This window comes from Penaeus japonicus, unplaced genomic scaffold (assembly GCF_977035675.1).
Source record: "Penaeus japonicus unplaced genomic scaffold, GWHDUDI00000001_assembly GWHDUDI00000031, whole genome shotgun sequence".
In the NCBI taxonomy this organism is placed as follows: Eukaryota; Metazoa; Arthropoda; class Malacostraca; order Decapoda; family Penaeidae; genus Penaeus; species Penaeus japonicus.
The window spans coordinates 12,482,573-12,493,437 of NW_028234433.1; the positions used below are offsets into that span (position 1 = coordinate 12,482,573).

General features: G+C 35.0%; 1 pseudogene; it reads right to left on the reverse strand.

Annotated features, from left to right (window-relative positions):
• Positions 1-10,573: 10,573 nt before the first annotated feature.
• LOC147468039 (uncharacterized) overlaps positions 10,574-10,865 on the reverse strand; it is a 1,946-nt pseudogene continuing 1,654 nt past the window's right edge.

Here is a 10,865-nt window from a genome sequence, read left to right on the forward strand (position 1 = left end):
TTGTTGTGATGTTTAGTTTTAGCTGATTGCAAGTCTCTATTGCGTTGTAGATCATGCTTTTTTGGGTACTGTTTGGTTTATATTGTTTTATATTTTTTATTGTTAATTATTTTAACTGGATATTGTTTTGTTTCTGTAAGTTCTTTATCATCTGAATGTATTCTTGCTCTTTTATGTTTTGTTTTAAAGGTAACGTTTTCGTTATTGTTTGTAAAGCTATTATTGGTGTTGACTTGAAGCAACCTGTGGCTATTCTGAGAGCTTCATTTTGTATTGATTCCAATTTTATTAGTTCTGTATTATTTGTTTTTCCATAGATCTTTAAGCCGTAATCTAATTTTGGTTTAATATGTATTTTATAAAATTTTAAAAAGTTTTCTCTACTTGTTCCCCATGATAGAGAGGTAAGTTTTTTTTTTATTATACTTAATCTGATTAGAGTGGTTAATTTTATATTTTGAATTTGTTCTTCCCATTTTAGTTTTGGGCTGCTAAAGTTTAGTCAAGGTATATTATAATTGTTGCTGAATTCTAGTTCTTCATTATCTATTTATATTTTTGGGATGTTTCTTACCTATTTGTGAAACACATGAGCTTACTTTTTGTTATGTTTATTTTTAGAGCCCAATCATTAGTCCATTCTTTTGTGTTTTATTGATTGTTCTACATCGATTATGGCTTCCATTATATCATGGTTTTTCGTTATTAAAGTTATATCATCTGCGTATATTACTCTTTTCGTGTTTTCCGGAATTTCGAGGTCAGACATTAATATATTGAAGAGTACAGGACTTAAGGGAGATCCTTGAGGTACTCTTTTATTATTTTATCTTTTGATGATTTGTGTGGTCCTATTGAGATTTGAAAAGTTCTGTTGGTGAGAAAGTTGTTTATCCATCTTAAAGGATTATCTTTTATTCCTATTTTTGCCGATTTTTCTATGATAGCTTCGTGAAAGCTTTTTCTAAGTTTAGACGCCACTAGGAAGAATTTCTTTTCTTTTAGTGCTTTTGTTATTGTTAAATCTATGATTTGTAAGGCATCTATAGTGGATTTTCCTGGTCTGGAACCTGTTTGATCTTTATCTAGTTTATTATTTGATTCTAGCCATCAGGTTATTCGATTTGTTATCATATTTTCTAATAATTTTCCCATTGTGGAGATTCTGCTAAGAAATCAGCATGAAGAGATTAAAGCTGGATTTTTCCAGGTTTTATGATTGGGTTGACGTTTTTTTAGTTCTTCAGGATATTGTCCTTTGGACCAGAGTTCCTTTTTTTTTTTTGTATTTGCTCTAAAATATTGCCAGGGGCTTAAGTCTTAATCCTTCAGTATTTGGTAATTCGAAAAGTTTGTTTAATTCTTTCTTATCAAGTATTTTTATTTATTTTTTCATATCTTTACTTGTTATCTTTTTGAATTCTTGTTTGAATAAGCTTTGTTGATATTTTTGTGATAGTTTGGTTATTGTGTATCATTAGGTATTCGTTGTGGAATTTTTACCTGTTAGTTTCTTTATAATATTCCGTATCTTTTTAGGGGGAGTTTTGAAATCTAACTCGTTACAAAATTTTTCCCATGTTTTTCTTTGTTTTTCTAATGCTTGTTTGCTTTTGGCGAACAATTTTTTGGAATGAATTTGGTTTTCTTTATTGGGTCTTTTTCTCCATATATTGTATGCTTTCTTTCTTTCTTTAATGATATTATGTAAGTTCTCATTCCACCAAGGTTTATTGAAATTGAAATAGTTTAACCTTATCATTTTTAATATGTTCGTTATTTCTGTTATTGATTTTGAATTCTCTATATTTGACTCAATGGATTTTATCCAACCTTCTGCTGTAAAATTCCTTGTTTTTTTCTTCTTCTTCTTTCTTGAATGATTGTTTTTGTAACATATGACCTTTTACAATTTTTGGTAAATGGTCGGTTCCTTGATTATTTCCTGGAGTTATAGTGAGGTGACTAAAGTTAGGAGAACCTATAATTAAGTCTAAAGGTAAATTCTTTGTTTGAGTTAGGGTCTATTCTGGTTATTTTTCCTGGAGGAGTTAAGAGGATTAGACTGTTGTAAGTTAGGAATTCAAATACGTTATGCCCCGATTTGTTTTACTTTCGTATTTTTGTTTTTGTTCCAGAAGGGATGGTGCGCATTAAAATCTCCCAGTAATAGTTTTGGATCTAGATCTAATTGATTAGAATAGTATTCTAAGTCTTGTTTTATTATATCATTGCATTGATTATACAGTAGAAGAATACTTGACCGTTTGTTGTTATATAGGATTTTCATTCCTTGTGCTTCAATTTTATTTTTGAGTCTGTCTCTTAGATTGATATTCTTGAATTGTATTTTATTGTTTACGCAGAAAGCTAGCCCTCCTCCTCTTTTGTCTAGTCTATCCTTTCTTATAATATCGTGATTTTGGATCTATATATTATCTTTTTCTTTTAGCCACGTTTCGCTTAATGCTATTAGTCTGGATATTCTTTATAGATTAAGTAGTTTATTTCTGTTTTTTTCTTATAATATTTACCTTCCGTTCCACAAAATTATGCTATCCATTTATATATTCTAATAAATCCTAGATTAGTGGAATTATTTCTGATATTGTTTCTGCTTTGATTGTTATTATTGTGGTGTTTGCGTTAAATCCATTTATAATATTTGAAATGACTTTTGTTATTTCTTTGGTGAATGTAATTTAGGAGAATCCTTTATTATTACTATTTGTAAGTGTTTTTTTGTGTGATTTACCTCTTAATAATAGAGTTGGTAGAGACCATGCAATTGGTGATTGATTTAAATTTTTGTTTAAGTTTTGACTAGGGTTTTTACTTTGCTTATGTTTGCTAGGGTTTTCGTTTAGCTGGGCTAGTCCATTTTTCGTTCATATCTGATTGGTTCCTGTTTTCATTTTTCTTTGTCTTTTTTAGGGTAATACTTTTTTTCTTGGGATAAAGTTTGAGCGTATGTGGGTTTTAAGTTATGTTGTATTGTTTATGAGTTGTTGGTTGTTTTCTTGTTTGTATCATTTGTATTTCCTACTTTATTTTGTGATTGTGTAATCTGTATGTTGTTTGATGTTGCAGAGTTTGGTTTCACTTTTTTATTTTGTAAGATAGGATTAAGCTGATGCAAAAAAAAATTAACTTCTGCTTTGAGTGTATCTTTTTTCTTCTTCTTTCTTGTGCTTGTATATGTATTTTGCATGTTATATGTTATGGTGCATGTTCTTCATCAGAAAATAAACAGTATAAGTTATTTCTACATTCTTTGTAATTATGATCAAATTGACTGCACTTACAAGTTAATATGACATGTCCATATCTCAAGTATTTAACCCATTGGTCACGGTTTTAAAATTAGTGTATAAAGGTTTATGGCGGTATTATCATATATGGCCCGGATGTCCGTAAGGTATTTTTATTACGCTTGGGCGGTGTGGGAGGCCGCGCTCGAGGCAGTTTGACATCGGTTGTCCCTTTCATGGGAAAACTGGAGAAGCTTGAAAATAACTTTTTTTTTCAATATAATAGACTCATATAAGAAGTCTTTAGAACACGTAAGCAGTTTGATAATGTAATAGAAAACGTTCGGGCGGTGTGGGAGGCCGCGCTCGAGGCAGTTTGACATCGGTTGTGATGGATGTGGCCAATAAATAAGAGAGTGAAACAAGTACATGTAATTTCATGTAAACAATTATATACAATATATGCAAACATTATACATATGTTCAATAATGCAGTTTGTTGTGGTAGTCTTCAAAGCAACCGAAGACGCAAAGCGCCACTCTGCAAACTCTGCATTCTGCCTTGGTCATTTTCCTTTTGCCATGTGTATAACACACATGTCACCTCTTGTAACGCTTTCCTTGCGTCTCTACAATAGCATGTGGATCCCTTCCTTTTAGGCGGAGTGAGGTGTTCATACTCGCAGGCCTTCCTCTGCCACTGTACACCGGCGCCTGCGGTAGGTACTCAGACAAGAGGCCTCTGATCACCTCTTGCCTGAAAATCAATTGTTGTCCGATACTCCCCCCAACCTGCTTGTAGATAAGAAATGCGTTTATGAGCGCCATGTCGAACAGATAAAAAATCACTTTTTTGTACCACTTTATACTTCTTACAGCAGGGTATGAGGAAGCCAACTGATCTCCAACATCGACCACCTTCATACCCTCATTGTAATCGATGACGGCCTGGGGTTTGATGACCTTCTCCCCTTTCCTGTTCACCCTGTCAGTTTCTACCATGGCTGACGTATGCATAGTGGAGAGTACGCACAGATGTTTCTTATTAGCCCATTTCATACAAAGCATTCCCGTTGTTGTGCTTCTCCTCTCCATATCATTCTGCCGCATTCTGTTAGGAAAGTCTTTCGGCATGAATTTGCGGTTGGCTCTTACAGTACCGCATGCATTTGTCTTTTGACCCTGTAACCAGTGGAAGAGGGTAGGAGAGCTGTACCAGTTATCTACATATAAGCTATAGCCCTTATCGAGAACTTCCGCCGACTCCATAAGGTCGGCGACGGCCTTATGGGATGCCGGTAAAACTCCCCTATCCTGGCCTGTGTAGAATTTGAAACTGCATGTATATCCACAGGTAGGCCCTGAGGATACACATAGTTTATAAATTTTTAGTCCAAACCGGCCCTTTTTGTAGGATTATATGTAACAAAACTTAGCCTACCTCGGAACTGCCATAAACTCTCATCCACGGTTATCCATTGTGGAGGAACATACACTTCCTTGAAGCTTTGCTGTAGAAGCTCGAGAATGCGGCCGAGCTTCCACAGCCTATTGCTTTGATCTCTGGCATCGTCACTGCTGAAATGTAGGCATGTTGAGATCTGATCATACCTATCTCTGGGCATGTGTTTATAAAAGAAAGGACTGTCGTGGAGTTCGTCCTTGGACCAATGCTGGGCTTGGCGTGGCTTTGGAGAAATCCCCATCATTATTCTAAGTGAAATCCAGACTTGGAGTTCTGGAATAGTGACGGGTGTCCACTTCCTTTCGTGCCCTTGTACAAAACCTGGATGGGACTAGGCATACCTATAATGGATAGTAAACATTCAATAGAATTTTATATGACAATGTATTCAGTGAATGTTGATTTTTACATAATTTTTGAAATAAAAGGGATGGCAACTTACTTGTTTGTTTCTCCCACGATGATTTTCATCATTTCCTCGGTGAAAAAAACCTTGAGGAATTCATGTGGGGAGTCTGACGGGCTAAGGTTCACTCTTAGGCCTGATGTTGCCGTCAGGCCGAATTTTCTCGGAACATTCTCCCGCTTTCTCCATTTGAACCCGGGGCTCTTTGGAGAATTCCTTACCCTAAGCCTGTGTGCATACTCAGACAACGGCTCGTCGGAAACAATGTTGCTGTTATGCAGCTGTACATAGTCCAAATCCTCATCGGACGATTCGTCGGATGAACTTTGTTCCTCTGCCAAAGTCTCTCTGGAGAGAAGGACATAGTCTTCAAATTCGTCCTCTCCCTCCTCATCAGACACATCGAAAAAACTTGAAGATCCTACAGTCAAGTAAATAAATGGCTGTAGTGGTCAATAAGAACTCAGTACAATATGTGGCGTGACAAAAAATGATTGCCTTGACTTACATGGAATGGATTCCATGGTTGTATGTGTCTACCAAATAGAGGTCAGGGGTTTTTATACAGAATTCTAGCCAATCACCATTCAGTACAATATGTGGCGTGGCATTCTAACCAATCAAGTAATATGGGGTGATTTTGGAACAGGGAATGGGGTAAACGGATATGGCGCCAAAACATAGAGGAGAGGAGGGGAGGGAGGAAGGGGATAGGAAACGTGGTAGTCGGATATGACGTCAAAACAAAGCACGGTAAATTTGAGAAGAGAAGGAGGGAAGATGGAGAGAGAGAAAGGGAGTGGGAGAAAGACAGAGAAAGAGAGGGAGAGAGAGAAAAAGAGAATGTACCTACACACATACACGCGTATGTAAATTCGCACAGAGAGAAAGAGAGAAACAGAGGCACAGGTAGAAACAGAGAGAGGTGGGGGAGAGAGAGAGAGAGAGAAGGGGAGAGAGAGAGAGAGAGAGAAGGGGGAAGTGGAGGGGGGGAGAGGGATGTGGGAGGGGGAGGGAGGGAGGGAGGGTAGGAAGGAGAGAGAGAGAGGGAGAGAGAATGTAAACACAGACACACATGCCTACATACATGTACGGCTCGGGTTCAAGTCCTGGTCAGGGGGGTAAAATTTGTATTTCTATATTAAATGTGTCATTGCATTCTACCATCTTTCTCATACAGATATAACCTCGGTAACCTGATTTGGAACTTGAATCTCTGATTCATTGCTGCCGAGTGCCCACAGGAAATGTCTGTAAAACCTGGCTATCATTGCTCTGCTATCAGCACATAGGTCATTTCCATGGTGGTTGTAAAGCATCTGGGTCGTGTGGTCTATTGGATTAAGGGCTATACCTGTCAATCTGACAGTTTGGGTTCGAGTCCTGGTCAGGGAGGTAAAATTTGTATTTCTATATTAAATGCTTTATTGCATTCTACCATCTTTCTCAGATATAACCTCTGTAACCTGATTTGGAGCTTGAATCTCTAATTCATTGCTGCTGAGTGCCCACAGGAATTGTCTGTAAAACCTTGCTATCACTGCTCTGCTATGAGCATATAAGTGATTGCCATGGTGGTTGTAAAGCATCTAGTTTGATAATTCTTTTAGTGGGCCGTGTGGTCTATTGGATTAAGGGCCGTGCCTGTCAATCTGATGGCTCAAGTTCGAGTCCCGTTCAGGGAGGTAAAATTTGTATATATATATATATATATATATATATGTGTGTGTGTGTGTGTGTGTGTTTATATACACATATATAATGATAATAGTGATAATAATGATAATGATGATAAATATTTGCTAAGAAACATGTAGCTGATAAAATACAATATTGAAATAGGGATTGAGATATTTTCTTTCTTTTCATATTAAAGGCAGCCTCAGTGTAATGTTTGTGACAAGTTATACTATAATTTAGAAGTTAGCAAGTGCTGGATGAGCCATATGTTAGTAGTTAGTAGGCTGAAAGTGTAAGGAGCCCAGAGCCAAGGCCATCCTGGGCACCTGATGTCATAATTTAAAGTCCCGAACAGCCAAGCAGTATAAGAAGCAGTAAAACACTGAAGGTGGAGCTAATAGGTGATCCTGAAGAATTACCTGATGATCTAACTGAACTTCTTGAAGAACCTCAAGCAAAAGGTGTTTATTAATCTAAATACTTTTCAATATGAGTAGATATACTGACTGTTATCTTCTATAATATAGAAATTTGCATTATCTTTATAAATTTTCCCTTATATATCATTGCATCCAATTAATCCTTTTTTTTTTCTATCTTATTTCAGGAGAAGTCAGAAATATTTGGACGACAGAAAGACTAATAGAATTAATAAAGGAGAATTACCCTCATCTGACTGGTAAAAAAAAAAAAAAAAAAGTCAGTAGTTTGGGTAGTGATTAAGAACTTGCTTTGTAAGTAGCAAATAGCTCTTGATATAGTGGACTATATATTTGTTATGAGAAGGTTGGTTATTCAATGAAGCTTTTTATACATAAATTTATACCTTGAGCTATGTGTTGCTCAGATGTGAAGTTAATTTCCTATGTGTACTTGCAAATTTGAAGTTGATATATGTTAAATATTGCACGTAAGATATTATCAACATCATTAAAGTTTTTTTATCATATTTACCTTAGACTTTAAAGTAGTGTATACAGTGCATAAGCTTAAATGAAAGATAAAGGTCTTATCTTTTTTTCTTTTTTTTTTCAAAGATTTGTGATATTCTTGTATAATTTGATTCTCTATAGTAACCTAACAGCTATGCTTTCCTTTGCCTATATGCTTCGAGTGATATTCAGGAAAAGGTACACAATATTTAGATTTCATATTTAAATACCTATGGCAAGAGGAGTTTATGTAGTTATGGTCTTCACCTTTTATATAACATGATACCTTGTATTCATACAACTAGGCTAAAATTCTTGTTTAAATTTGCTTATTTGGGAGGGGGGGAGGTGCAAATTAATTTTTTTTCTCTATTTAAGTAATTAGTACATATACTATACAAGTTGTCATAAAAATATGAAGATTATTGGACAAGTAATATGTAGTGATATGTGGCTAATATCTGGGTGGCTAATACATTGCAGTAGTTAGGAAAGATTTACAAAAATACATACATACATATATATATACATACATACATACATATATATATATATATATATATATATATATATATATATATATATATGTAAAAATTAGATAGATAGATACAGATATATACATACAAATATATACATATATAATATATATATATATATATATATATATATATATATATATATTATATGTATAAATATAGATTGATAGATATAGATATATACATACAAATATATACATGTAATTATATACATAAATATACAAGAAAGTAACAGGCCATGAATGAGAGACTGAGCATTATGACCTCCTGGCTTCCTTCTTGCTAGAGCAGCCTATTGTTAGTCCTTGTATTACAGATGACGAAATTAATGATGAACCAGAAATAGCAGATACACCAGGTCTGTTCTAATTGCAACACCTTCCAAATTTCCCCCTCACTGATAGTAAATACCAACTCAACTGCAGATCATAGCAGCAGCTATGTTAATGCTATTACTCATATTGACATTTCTCTTCCCAACTTTAGGTCCCAACAACAACCACACCTGTCATGACAGCTGCTATGCAAATCCCTCCCAGAACACAAGGGAGTACAAGAACATAGAGACGGCTAAGCCCTACAAATGGAAGAGAACAGCTTGTCTCCAAAATAAGATAAATGCGTTAGGAAATGAGGCAAATTTTCAAATGGTTTAAGAATACAGGAGAACACACACACACACACATACACGCACACACATATATATGTATATATATATATATATATATATATATATATATATATATATATATATATATATATTTATATTCATATAGATATAAATATATATACATATACATATATATATTATATATATATATATATATATATATATATATATATATATATATATATATATATATGCATGGGTGCGTGTGTGTGTGTTTTTAAAACGAAAGTTATTGTTGCTGTCACCTCCACAAGAGGAGGTTAGTGTATTATTTTTTACGTTTTTATCATTAATGTTTTATATATCTATTGTAAAGTTTGTAGACCTTTCAATTAGATTTCTGTAAAAAAAATTGTTGGTATCAATAACAAAAGAGGTCCATTATTTTTTTTTACGTTTACATTATGTTTTATATAGATATGTTTAAGTTTCTAAATTAGCAATTTAATGTATTAATAGGAAATCAACTCTGTTTTATTAAATATTCAATAAGTATTTGTTGCCTTATTCTCCTGGACAGGTGAGGATAAGTTAATCTGATATTCAAAGTGATTGGAAATACTTTTATTGTGACAAAGTTGCTAAATAAACCAAAAAAACAGTTATAGGTCACATTTATGCTTGAAACATTTGTGTGAAAAACATATAAATTATATATAAAACATTACATTACACGCGCGCGCACGCACGCACACACACATACATACTGCCATTAAATTTACACTTTGCTTCATTGTTCTGTCCAGGTCAGATTGTACAGCTTCTGGGGCTTTAATTAATACACATAGCAACTGTCCATAGCACCAATTACCCCTTGCAGGCCAGCTAAATACTAAAAAAAGTATATCTCTCTTTCCACTGCTTCCTCGTGTGTTGGCCATCTGATATACTTTTGGTAATTCTTAAGATAATTTTCTTTTCTTCTTTTTTTCCTACCCCCTACAATCTTGGGGGACTCCTGGAAAATCGTTGTTGTTTTTCGGGGGGGGGGGGGGGGGATATAGAAACGAATTTAACACTTGATATTAGGACAAGGCACCTATCTTAGACTAAGTCCCCAAAACGTACAAAACCTGTGTATTGTAAACCCACAAAGAGCGATTTTTCGAAAATGTGAGCCATCTTTTCTATTTTCAAATCCACTTAAAAGTAATTTCTTCAAAATGGCGAGGCAACTTTCGTGTTTCGGATATCATAAAAAAGCATACCATTTATCAAAAAAGTGAGCCCATACTTTGTTATTGCAATCGTTAATAAAGTCGGTGTTTTTCAAGTTGTTAATACAGCCTCTCAAGAGCCCAAATGTATGGACTGCGGTTTTTAAAATGAGCAGTCCAATATTTGTATGAAAAATAAGCACCATTACTATGTACAGCCAACCACACTCAACCAAACCTAACCTACCCGATTCTGACCCAACCTAACGAGGGGGGGTCCAGGGGGGGCAAAGCCCCCTTTGGCTAGGTGAAATTATAAGAAACTAGGTTAGGTTAGGTAAGGTGTTTAGTTTAGCCTGTTCTGTGAAAAACACATGACATTAAATGTCCTAAGGTTAGGTTGTTGCTATATCCTAGGTTACCGCTGAATCTAAAATAAAAATAATTAAATAATTAATAATGAATAAATACATACCCTAGCAAGAGGGTGAATGAAGCTTTCCAAATGGTAGCAGAAAGTGGTGGAGGCGCTTGTCGGGATCTTCATGTACTTGAAAGAACATGAAACGGGCTAGATACCCGACAAAATGATACTTTCTCCTCCCTAAGTGGGGTACTTGCCTCTTTGCGTCTCGCCACTTCCTCTCGATCGTGTTTGTGTGTGCTGCTGTCTCCGGGTCTACAAAATTGTGCTTGTGATTAACTTTCAGGTGTATGTAACCCTCGTTTGAAAGGCAATCATACGCCTTCCAGCAATCGCTGGTTATG